Below are 12026 nucleotides of genomic sequence, written 5' to 3'. Positions count from 1 at the left end.
CACAAAATTCTTCCCAGCACTACGAAGCCTGACATATGAACAACAACAAAGAAAAAAAAATCACGGGAAGAGGTAAGAACATAAAAACAACAGTATTAATAAATAATATTCACCACCAGAATGTTTTTTAACACCGTTCTCCATGTCTTATCAGGTTACAGCAACTTATGCTCTGCCCCAAACTGTCTGCTATTCACTATAAGATTATTCTCCAGTGATGTATTCTCATTATTTAGCCTAATCCACTTTGAAGTGATTTGAGCTCCAGTTTCTGCACAGGTTTAACTTTGATCACTTACAAGTTGAATCCTCCAGACATACACAACAACTATGCAAGTACAAGGAAAAGACACAGAAGAAACACAGGGTCACAGTTAAGCATGTACTGGAAAAGCTCTACAGTGTGACCTACACAGAATTACTGGAGGAAAGGAGAGAGAGATTTATACCTATTTACATTATCCTTGCTTCAAACCAGGAGCAATTTCTCCTTACTCTAAAACACAGAAATTTTCTATGAGAGTTGCTCAAATATAAGATGCAAAAGGAGCCTTCAGCTGCAGCCACTTCAGCCTAGAAAATGACGACACAGTGATAATGTCAGACAGGGTTAAAAAGCAGAACAGAAGTCCAGCAGTTGTACCTCCACAGGGGAGCTTAGGCATCCAGAAAGTTTCTGGCATTATTCAGTGCTGCAAAGAGCAAGATCAGCAGAGCCTGCAGGCAAATATTCTCACCTGCAGCAATGGTGCTCAGGTGATCACATGCCAGTATGTGCACCCTGTACTCTCTACCAAAAGTCTGCTTCAAGTTGTTACGGGATCCTGATGTGATCAGAGCTTAAAGGTGCATCAGTCAATGCTTGTGCATGTGGTGAGCAGGACCACAAGTGCTTTATACTCAGAACTAAGCCAAATGTATTTTTAGGATGGAGAAAATGAAAAGCAAGGACATAGGACAGGCTAGAAAAAAAAAGGGAGGTTTAAAATTACCTGTCTTGCTTTTGCTGAGGGCCTTTTCTCTTTCCAAGACACAGTTTCATAATCTGGATTGCAGCACATCGTGCACAGTCCTAGCAGGGTCCCTGGGAAAAAGGTCTGTCCTTACACTGTGTCTGTCTTTTTGGTTACTAGTGCCAGTATTCTCCCACAGCAATGTTGTGCTGCAAAGCCTCTGCCTATTAAAGTCACAATCTTCTTCAAGCCCCACTGCACACTTCAGAAGGTCCTTTCCCTCAGCCATATGATCCACCCCACCCAGTTACACACATTTTCCTTTGGTCTGAAAGGTCTTCTCTGAGTTCATCCTTTGAAGGAGAGAATGATGTGGCATAGGAAGGGGTAAGAAAGATCCCATCCGCCATACAATCATTAAAAGTTCTGCTTAAGGAAGAGCAACTGCATTTGGCCATGTATTGCATGTCAATATAGACACTGCTCTCTTCCAGTAACAGCTGCAGACTAACTGCACTGGCCTGTGACAAGCCATTATTTCTCAGAAGTGGTCCAAAGATTGCCAAAAGGTTAAAAACTAGAGGAATGCACACCGTTTTACACTCAGCCAAAATGCATATCCTGCAGCCAGTCAGATCACGTGTTCCTTGACTACTCTGTGAGATGGGTCCATCTGCAAAGAAAGGGAGCAGTGCCTTGAGAAAGGACAAAAAAAACCTGATAGAAGTAATTTCTTCTAGGCAAGCGATACCACACTGTCACTCTCTGTTTAAGCATACATAGATCACTTAGCTGACGTGAAGCCTGCATTTGGTAAGAAAGAAAAGGACAAATGGAAAGCATCCACCAAACTTATCTCTCTTCACCTTCTAATGCAAGCCCTTGGATGCTCCATGAATCCAATGTCCAGACTGTTTGCTCCACTGCACAGAAATGCCATCATGCTGAGAGTCATTTGGCAACACCTGCCAGTGATGACTCTGTTTTATAACAGTCCATTAGCACAAGGTTCTTAATGAAAATGAAAGCTGGTAATGAAGCCAAAAGGCAGCAGCAGCCTGTAGTCTGGGGAGGGTAATTAAGGTAGAAGAGATGGGGAGACTGAAGAACAAAATTAACACATAGAAAAAGGAAAAAGAGACCTGGTAGTGCATTAGCACTAATGCAGCTATGGCAAACCATCCAGTTTCCTTTATGAAAGCATTTTGTTTGCATTTGATGGACTATTTTTTTATTGCTAGCTGATATAACAACAGATTATTGCTCCATCAGAGATACAGACATCAACTAGAGCAACACACACAAGATTTCAATGTGGAGCAGATAAAGAACCTCCAGAAAACGAAGGTTATCTATATTGTGGTATATTTGTGCTTTTGAGAAGGGAAAAGATTTAAGTGATCCTTCTGTAAGTTGCCACCTCACGTTCACTAGGTGTGGAAGAGAAAGACTGGCTGCCAAGAATGGTTTATTTTCCATACAATTGTCAAAAGTCAGTGGCTCACATCTTTTCACTCGGTAAAGTACTCTATAATATAGACATTGCTATGGTTCTCATTGTTAAGATTTTCCCTCTTGATACTGGACCTAGAATACCCTTGTATGATTAAGCAGTACCCTTTCTAGGCAACTCCTCTGAGATAACCCCAGGATAATTCTTTTTTGTTCTGTACATTTATGTTCTGTATGTGCTTGGAGATAGCTTTCACATCTTGCCACTTTCTCAGCATGAAGTCCTAGCATACATACTAGGCCATTCACTCTTCCCTCATAATCAAGTCATGCATGATATTAATCATCAAGCCCATTCAAAATTCTTACAAATTGTTTGACATATCTCCACCTTACAGTATTTAAGGTCCTTAGAAATTTAGTCTAGGTGCAGCTTATCAGATCTCTTTACAGATGAATTATCCACCTACTGCTTTAGGAAGGATGTCATGGCATTTATGCAACATTTATGCTGTTTTCTATCCACACTGAGGATTGCAATTCTTCCCATTCTAGTCAAATCTACACATTTCATTAATATGTCATTTCTTCCCCTCTTTGTTATCACTAAGAAAAGCACTAGACAGAAATGACAGTAACTTCCAATTTGTCTAGCCTTCTCAGCTCATGAAAATGCTGTTGCATTTTGAATTACTAATTTATTCTAGAAAACTCTTCATGTTAAAGCCAATTTTTAATTGTGGGTTTTTTTTAAGTAAGATTATATAGGGCTTTTTGTCAAATAATACATTGAAGTCTAGATGTATCACAACCACTGTCTCCTTTTCATCCATTAATTTTGTAACTGAGTCCAAAAGTAATCAAATGTCTTCTATGAGTTTTGTTTATTAAATGTTGCTGATAATTGCTCATGGTTCTGTTACTCTGTATAGTTGCAAATTCATTATTCTTAATATTGTTCCCATTATTTTATTAGTGGCTGATAAGGCCTTTAAGAAATAGTTTGAAAGTTAATTCATGCAATTGTTTGGTGAAGGACTAGAATTAAGCCATGCACAGAATCTAACTGTTGAAAAGCTGCCATAGCTTTTTATTATCATGAGCATAATATAAAGGACCAGAAGAAACATGAGCAGACAAGGACTACAGGTTATGTTATGATAGCTATACTATTGTAATACAGTTAAGGCATACACACAATGTACCACAACTATTAGAGAAATCCAGAAAGGTTTGACAGCCTCACAGAACAAAAGACTGATGATCCCAGTGCCTGTGGGTTTGGCTAATTTTTACATATTTCATTATCATCTTATACAGCACAAAGATATCTCGTGGACTTCAGGTCTCAAATATTGGAAATAATAATAGGAAAGGTGTACTTAAAGGTCTTTCTTTGAAATAATGTCAGCAAGGTGGGGGAAAGGTTTAAGAAGGGGGAAATATGAATCTCCAGAGCCTTGTGAGAGAACAAGAGGAATTTTTGCTTTCCTTCTCTGAGCAGCCACCATGCCAACACTTGAGAGCAAGGGGTACCACAGATGGATAAAAGAGGAGACTCTGACACTCCTTGCACCATCCCCATGGTGCCAACTGCCTCCAGATCCTTTTGTTTTGCCCCTGTTGAAAATTCATATTAACATTTCTAAACATTTCCAGCAGTGGCAGTAGTAGTGGCACCAGCAGAGAGCTCTGTCAGATAGCAGGACAGCCTGCTGTCTGCTTTGGCTCAGACATTGTACCTGGGAAGACTGGAGACCTACGATCAAACCTTTCTATGAGTGGATTGAATAAATGGCTCTATTTACAGCTGTTTATGTGGCATCCCAGCAGTCACCAAGTAAACACCTGAACCTAGGCAATTGCTGGCCTGTAACTAGAGACTGGCCATGTAATAAATATAAAGCTCAGTAAAAAGACAGATAATCTTGTAATAAGAGACTCATTAATCAGTCTTGTTCTTCCAGTGTTTCCCCCTTTCTTTAAAGCACTCTACTAACAAAGTGAAATTTCTATATACAATGAAAGGTAATCTCCCCATTTCTTGGCAAGCCAGTGTCTCAAATGCAGTTGGGACTTTTTAATTAATATCAGATGCCTGTGAAAGACTAAGAAAATGCAACAGAAGCAAACTGTACATTGTGTAAGAATAATATCATTCCTTAGGTTCACTTCTAATGTGACTTCGATGTGACTTGCGGTACCTAGTGTGTTCTGCTGAAAGTGCACTCAGCTCTGTAGCTCTGTGCCAACAGGAATCTGACTCTCTGGGCTCTGTTCCCAGTCTTAGTAGTTCACTTTTATCTCTGTGGAAAATCAGGTAGTCTCTGTCCTTCACTGTCTTCTTCTGTTGAGAGGGAAATACTAAGTGCTCTGAGTGATTACATAGTACCTCCTCTTCACAGCTCTGCCAGCGTATCTTGTTTTTAGCTCTGCTGTCCAAACAAACCCTACTTGTTGAAGGCCCAGAGTTATGTGCACTTAACTGACAGAAGAGCAAAAGTACTCTAACTTAGAACCAGAGCAAAATTAGTAAGATTAGAATATGTCTGACACCACAAAAGCAATGACAACAAACGTTAACTGGCTCTTTCTTGGTTCATGTAATGTAGAACGGTAAAGACCATACAGTCATAGCCACTGTTGTGATTGCAGTCCCTAAGAACAGAGCTAAAAGTCTTGAGGGAATGGGCACAGCACACACAGTGGTGAAACATAAAGTGAGAGTAGTAGCAAGGGTAGGACAAACAGACTTTCTGCCCTGGTCACTTCTCTGAAGAAGGTGTCACACCCAGGTGAAATATGTCAGGAGCCTATCAGTCACTGCTGCCACAGCTGCTGCTTGGGCAGCAATGACTCCCAAAAGCTGGAAGCTGCAAAGTGGAGAGCAAACAGCAGTTTCAGAGGCAAGATACAGCCCCAAGGTGGGAAGTCAGCACCCCAAATATTAACTTGCCTGTCTTTGGCTTCAACTACCCTGCATAGGAATAGAGAACATCCTTCCAATCTATTCTTTGAGTAGTACAAGCTGCAACTAATTAGTCTCAGGAATAGACATTTTAGAAGGGCCTGTAGTGAGTGACAGGACAGGACCTAATGGTTTTAAACTAAAGGAGGGTAGATTTAGTCCAGATATATGGAAGAAATTTTTCACAATGACGGTGATGAAACACTTGGAACAGGTTGCCCAGAGAGGCGGTGAATGTCTCATCCCTGGAAACGTTCAAGGTCAGGTGGGAATGAGGCTCTGAGTAACCACATCTGGTTGAAGATGTCCCTGCTCTTTGCAGAGGAGTTGGACTACATGACATTTAAAGGTTCCTTCCAAACCACACTATTCTATGATTATATGATTCTATGAAAAATAAACTGCTCTGAGTGTAAAAGCTCAATTTCACTTGAAAGCAGAGCTGCTATATCTTTGTGAGAAACACCTAAGCCTCTCCAGCAATACTGAAGTTAGCATGAACCCTGCATGCCACTGTTCCCATCATGCACACATTCAGCAGAGCACTTGCTGGAGTTTTTGCCCCAGTCCCATAATCCCTCTCCTATTTTCTGGCATTATTTGCTTTCTCAGCACCAAAGCACAATTTCTCTAGGATCTTCAGGCAGTACTGCACTGTAAACGCAAGTGGTGCCAGAATCAGAAGACGTGAAGAACAGGGCTAAAGGTGAACTAAACTCTTTGCTCAGGGCTGCAGCCCGAAGTCCAGGCTCCTGCCCGTGGTGACATCTGCTAGGCCTGTAGGAGCACAGGCCAGTCTCCAGGCCATTTTGCAGATAAGGTGCAGGCATGACCCAGCCTGCAAGCTGTGTTGCCCCTACAGAGTCTGAGCATGCCAGTCCCATGGGGCAATTTCTCTTCTCATCCCAAGAGAGGGCTGAGCCCCCCATTTTTACCAGCATTGTGTCTGCCCCACTCATTACTCAGTGGGAGAAGTAGGAGAGGGACTGAAATAACACATCTGACATAATGTGGTTGAATGTGTGACCACAGCATGAGGCATGAGAAGAATACTCTTCTTCTTTTGTACCTACCACCCAAAACCTAGCACACTTACAGAGTAATGCTACGGTCCGTGGGGGAGGGGAGAAGGGCCCCAGCACTGCGCAAAAGGGTCCAGCGAGGTTTGAGGTTGTAATGCAATGCCGAGTTTAATGGGGGTACAGAAGGGTTTTATGCGCTCTGGTATGGAATGCACCAGATGGAGCATGAGACAGACAACCAGGGAAACGAAGAGGGAGGGACTAGGGAGGAACACAGGAATGGTAGCTCTCTCCTCTCTGCAGCCTTTTCAGCCAATCAGAGAGGGAAGCAGGGAGCAGGCATGCCTGAGCAAGCCCGGGAAGTACAAATCTCGGGGAAACATACAGTGTACGTATTTGTAAACGCATAAGAACTGCAAAGTCTGTATAATAAAGTCCCTTCAATTGCTGTATATCTTTTTCCATTCCTGAAACCGTTCCCATTCTGATCCTTGTTCCTTCACAGAGTAATTAATTTAGTTTCATGCAATAGAAGACAGGAAAGTTATCTCCACTTCCATTTCACACACGGACAAACTGAAGTTCACTGTGGGCAATCAGAACAGTCTGAAGCAAAATCAGAGCAACCAAGAACTGAACTGAGGACTCTAAATCTTGTGCCTAAACATCACCTTTCCTTTCTCAGCATGACCTCCTCCCAAGCTGAGATGCTACTTTTCCATATTAAAGGGTATTATTTTCCTCCCTAGAGAGACCTGAAGGCTGAGCTAGCTTCTCTCCTTTCTCTTTGCTTAGAGAAAAAAAAATCCCTCATCCACAAACACACTCCAAAGGCAGTTTTATTTAATCCCAGTGTAATTCTCACTGCTCTTTCTTAATCCTTTCACCTGTGAGATAATTGCCAGCATTATGGGAAGAACTCAGTGTTAATCATAGACTTGCATAAAAAGCGACAAAGAACCAGATCAAACAGACCAAAGAAAATCACAAGGCCTGTTTAAACCATGCTCATACATATCTATTCCAGACACCCTGCTGAACTAGCCTCTTTCACAACATATGAAAGGTCTGCTAATGGGCCTAGAAGGGAAGGCCATGAAAAGCCATGTCAGTAAATGAAGGCTTTAGTCTTCTCCTATTGCATTGTGGAATGAGATGTCACAAAAATCAAAGAACCAAAATTAGCTACCAATATCTAGCTGCCTAATATTCAGCAAAAAATATTGTAATGTTATCTTCCCACTTCATTCTGTCCAGCAGATCAGTGTTCACAGTAGATTCTTCTCCCACCACTTACTCTGAGACACTCCTCCCAGACAAGAGTATGTATGTTTCTACTGCACTTCCTTCTGCTTCCACACCTTCCCTCTTTCCACTGCTGATGCTGTACATCCATTCTTCTTACTCATAACTGAAAAAAGATTTACACTCTTTCATTATTTAAGTGCCCTCTTTCTTTTACACTTGTCCTTAAAATTCATGCCTTCGAGGAGAAACCCACATTGTCTCTGTGTGCTCATACATACTTCCCCAACAAAATCCTTACACAGCACACTTGGGGCACCTCTGCATTAAGATAGGTTTTTCCATTCTGCAGATTTTTTTCAAAGAGAATATGTTGTTTCCTTTTTTAAAATATGACTGCTATTTCTGCAATCATGTATGTGTTTATCAACAGATAAATACAGTTTTAATCTTTGTAGAGTATTGCTTTAGCAACTGAAATCTAATTGAGAGGCCCTAGTAGAACAAGCAAGTTATCCGGTGGTTTATAAAACAGATTGCACTGGTGCTTACAGAAACAGAAATGGACAAGAGAACTCTGGCATTTATTGCCTGTTCTCCTCCAGCTCTCTCCATCTCCCTGTGCTTCTGCTTATTCAACTGTAAAACAAGGAAAACAAATAATTAACCTTCTTACTGGATGAATGTGAAGCTGAATGATAATGCTTTGTACTTATTGTGCATTGTTTTCAGGACACTCTGTAACTGTCAATGCAGCAGCCTCCTTGTGCGGTGGTGAAGGGCTTTTGTCCCCACTCCACTACCACAGAGGCACAAAGACCCCGACAATTCGCAGGAAAAGCCAGATGCAGAGCCACAGACACCCCTCTCACTTCTGAGGCCTCCCCACTAAGCATGATGCTTTTCAGGAATGTACTCCAAGTATTTATGATACACTTACCAGTTCAGGAGGTTGGTAGGTTGTCAACATGCTACATGTGCACTGATGACAAACAATCGGCACACAAAACAAAGAGAATTTTTTTAGGAGATTCACAGACAGATATTGCTGGAAATAGCACAGGGGAGGAAAAGCAATCATTCATAAGAGTGGAGGTCATAACTCAGTATCTCTTAAAATGAACTGCTGAGAAATGGCCAAGTGGAAATCCCAGAAAATAGAGCTGTAACAAGCTCAATGCCAAAAAGAAGGAAATCAGTGTCTATCCACTGAGCACATCAATATGGAAACTTGTTAAGAGGTTTCAAGCTCCAAAATCAGTCAGATGGGAAAAGAGTGAGAGACAAAGCGATTTCTGAAATAAATTTATTTTGAGTTATTTTTGGAAAAGGAGACAAAAAGGAGGGACATGGGTACATTGGAAAGCTGACAAAAATCATTATTCTCTGTAAATTGCTTTGACATTGTATAGGCAGTGACCTTCACAGAACTACCAGTTTAATGGCATTTACTTCAGCAGTAGCTGATTTCACTGTTAAACAGGGATGCATAGCACAAGATTACACAACCAAATCACTCTTGTAAATATTTAATATCATTGCCTTTCTTTTTTTTCTTTTTAACAAATCACTATCAAAGGCAGTAGAAAACACATTTATTTATTCTATCCCGGAAAAAGCTTAGTGCTCATGCATTTTATCTATCTAGTTCTCCAAATGACTTTGACACTTGAAAGCCCTTGTGATCAAAACAGTCTGAAGGAAGGCAATTTTGCAACCATTTAAGAACTGATTTCATGCACTGATCAACATTTACCGAACTTGCCTGATGGAACAGCACAAAGTTTAACCCAGAAGATTGATAGCAAACACCTGAAGGAGAAAATTAGCAAGAAAACTGCACTGGTTTAAATAAAAGTACCTTAGAAGACAAAACTAAAGAAAAATCTGAGATTATGTCTCCACTCTTTCCCCCAGCCATAAAAAAAAATTATCAGTATTTGGGAAATCAAAGGGAACTAGCACTAACAGAAAAAAAGTCATACTTTTGGCTGACAATACAATAAGCACATCCTCCACACAATATATTCGTTGCATTATGGACAGACGGTGCAGCATAGCAGATTTCTCATAAAATACATTTATTTTAAAGATGGAGTCAATAGAGAGAAAGAGTACAGTACAAGAATGCAGCAAAGAAGAATTACTAATCATGTCTCTAGTATCATATCTAGTAATATAAAATTTGCTTGGGAATTTGAATTTTTGGGCTGGAATTGAGTACGCAAAGCAAGTTATTCCTAAAGACAGCCTTACAATCTGTACATTTTGATTTTTCCAACTTTAGGCAAAGACTTTTTCCACAATCTGGCATAAATGGTCTGTCACATTGTGGCAAAAATGCTATTCTGTTCAAATTGGGGATGATCAATGCCAGAAAGTGTTCTTTATAACAGTACTTCAGGAGACAAGTAACAGAAGTTATGTGTCTTTTCATCAATTTAGCAATAGGCAAAAGACAAATCAATGGATATCTAGGAACTGAACAAATTCTGGGGAAAAATAATTTGGTAAACTGAAAGATAAAAAACATGTAGAGACCAGTTTGCCCCACGTGCCTGCAGACTTCACTGGCACTGTCTGCAGAATAAGATTATCCAAAATAAATATTAAAATGGTCAGACAGAGTTATTATTTGGATGATGGAGCTGGCCAGTCCTGCAAGGCACTGGTGCCTGAAACGTGTGTGCCCTTTGTCAGAGCTGGGAAATGCAAATGCATGGTGATCTAGGTGCTGCCCTGGGTTTTAAAAAAGCTTGCAACATCTTTAATGCAGAGCTAAACGAGAGCCTGTAATCCCTGCGCTGCGATGCAGCAATGTGCTCTCCCCTCACAGGACAAGCCAGCAGCTATGCAAGATCCTTTTATCAACATTCACAGGGCTGGAAAATAACTGTTCACAGTTTGATTCCCAACATTATCGAGTGAACCAAGAATTGCTTAGAGAACTGGCAGCTGAATACACATGTAAAAGACAAAGGTTCTTCAGTGATATTTATTCTAGCCAAGTTTTAATATTTCAAGGCTTATAGCAACTAACTCTTTACATAATCAAATGTAATTATCTGATCCCAGCTGGTGATCAGAACATTCATCATCAACCTGGTCATTATTAATATAACAGTAATAAGGGAAATAAGGTGTGTGCTTCATAACGCTGGCTTAATATGATTCACTGTACCTAATAAGACCACAGCTCTCTTTCAAACACAATTATTTTATAAAATTATACATTTTTGTTACCACTACTAACAATGAACAATCACAAAACTATATTATTTTAGAACAAATACTGAAATGTTTTTTAAAGTCTTCAGTAAAAAGAATTTGGTCAATTAAAAGGAATCATGCTTTGCTTTAGAAATAATCTGACCCATAAGCAGATCCCCAGTCAAATTGTGACTTGAGAGAAAAGCTCGATTAAAATGCATGCAATTGACAGAATCAAATCGTAAACACTTACCTACAAATACTACATACCATCTTCTTGCTCTACTGTAGGAGAGGAGGTGATATCTCAGGCACCACTGTGTGGTACTGCTTGGCAAATGCTACTGACTTTTTTAATGGTGACAACTGTGTACACAAATTCTAAAAGTACCAGTTCTGTTTAAAGCCTTTCCCCACAAACCAGAGCTGGTACAGAACCATTTCTACCAAATGCTTTGCAGCCTTTAACAAGAGAACTGAGGCCATCATTTAGTGAGAATGATCCAGAATCTCTCAGGTTAGTGTTGGAACAATTTCAGAGTCAGATTCTTCCCTGCAGTATTTCTTTTACGTGAGTGCATTTCCTCTGCTTCAGTATCAGGTGTACCATAATAAAATCCTTTCAGAGCAGTGAAAAATATGCCTCTAAATACCGTTACATCAAACCTCTCAGTATTAAAAGCATATCTAGTATAAGACCAGCATCTCACAGAAAATCCTTCTAAAACAGAATTTTTTGATTTTATCCCTGCAGGTACACAACACATTCCCAGGTTCAAACCACTGTTTATTTCTATGGGCTTCTCTGGCAGTTTATGGAACACAATAGACTCAGCACAACTTACAGGATAGGTCATCTGTAACATAAATTTCGAAACAAAAAGGCTTCAAAAACAAATGAATATGTTACGACCTGTGAGTGCTGTGTTCACACATGATTCCTTGCTCTCTGCAGCAGTATTTTCTATTATCCTCCCTTATTTCATAGCCTATCAGTACTGATTTCTATTTGGATATGTGCACTCAAAACTATCAAGGCTCTTGAAACGAATGTGGAGATGAAAACCAGCATGAGAAGGAGCTGTAGCTCCACGAAAGCAATGAGTACGGCCACATAAAAGAAAGGTGCTGGGTGTCACAGGAAGATGTGCATTGCCAAAATCAGAATGAAAACCC

General features: G+C 40.3%; 1 protein-coding gene across 9 annotated transcripts in view; it reads right to left on the bottom strand.

The window, feature by feature from the left end:
* LOC108505488 (neurexin-3) overlaps positions 1 to 12026 on the bottom strand; it is a 915200-nt gene that overhangs the window by 776332 nt on the left and 126842 nt on the right. The window contains exon 1 of one of the 9 annotated variants that reach the window (XM_017831546.1): positions 11104 to 11149. The exons of the other annotated variants lie outside the window; for them this stretch is intronic. The gene's annotated coding sequence lies outside the window, so the exon portion shown is untranslated. Of the gene's footprint in view, positions 1 to 11103; positions 11150 to 12026 lie in introns of those variants that run through there. 9 annotated transcript variants of the gene reach the window in all.

This window comes from Lepidothrix coronata, unplaced genomic scaffold, assembly GCF_001604755.1.
Source record: "Lepidothrix coronata isolate B3197 unplaced genomic scaffold, Lepidothrix_coronata-1.0 Scaffold192, whole genome shotgun sequence".
NCBI classification, from domain to species: Eukaryota; Metazoa; Chordata; class Aves; order Passeriformes; family Pipridae; genus Lepidothrix; species Lepidothrix coronata.
This window is presented reverse-complemented; position numbering and strand designations above follow the sequence as displayed.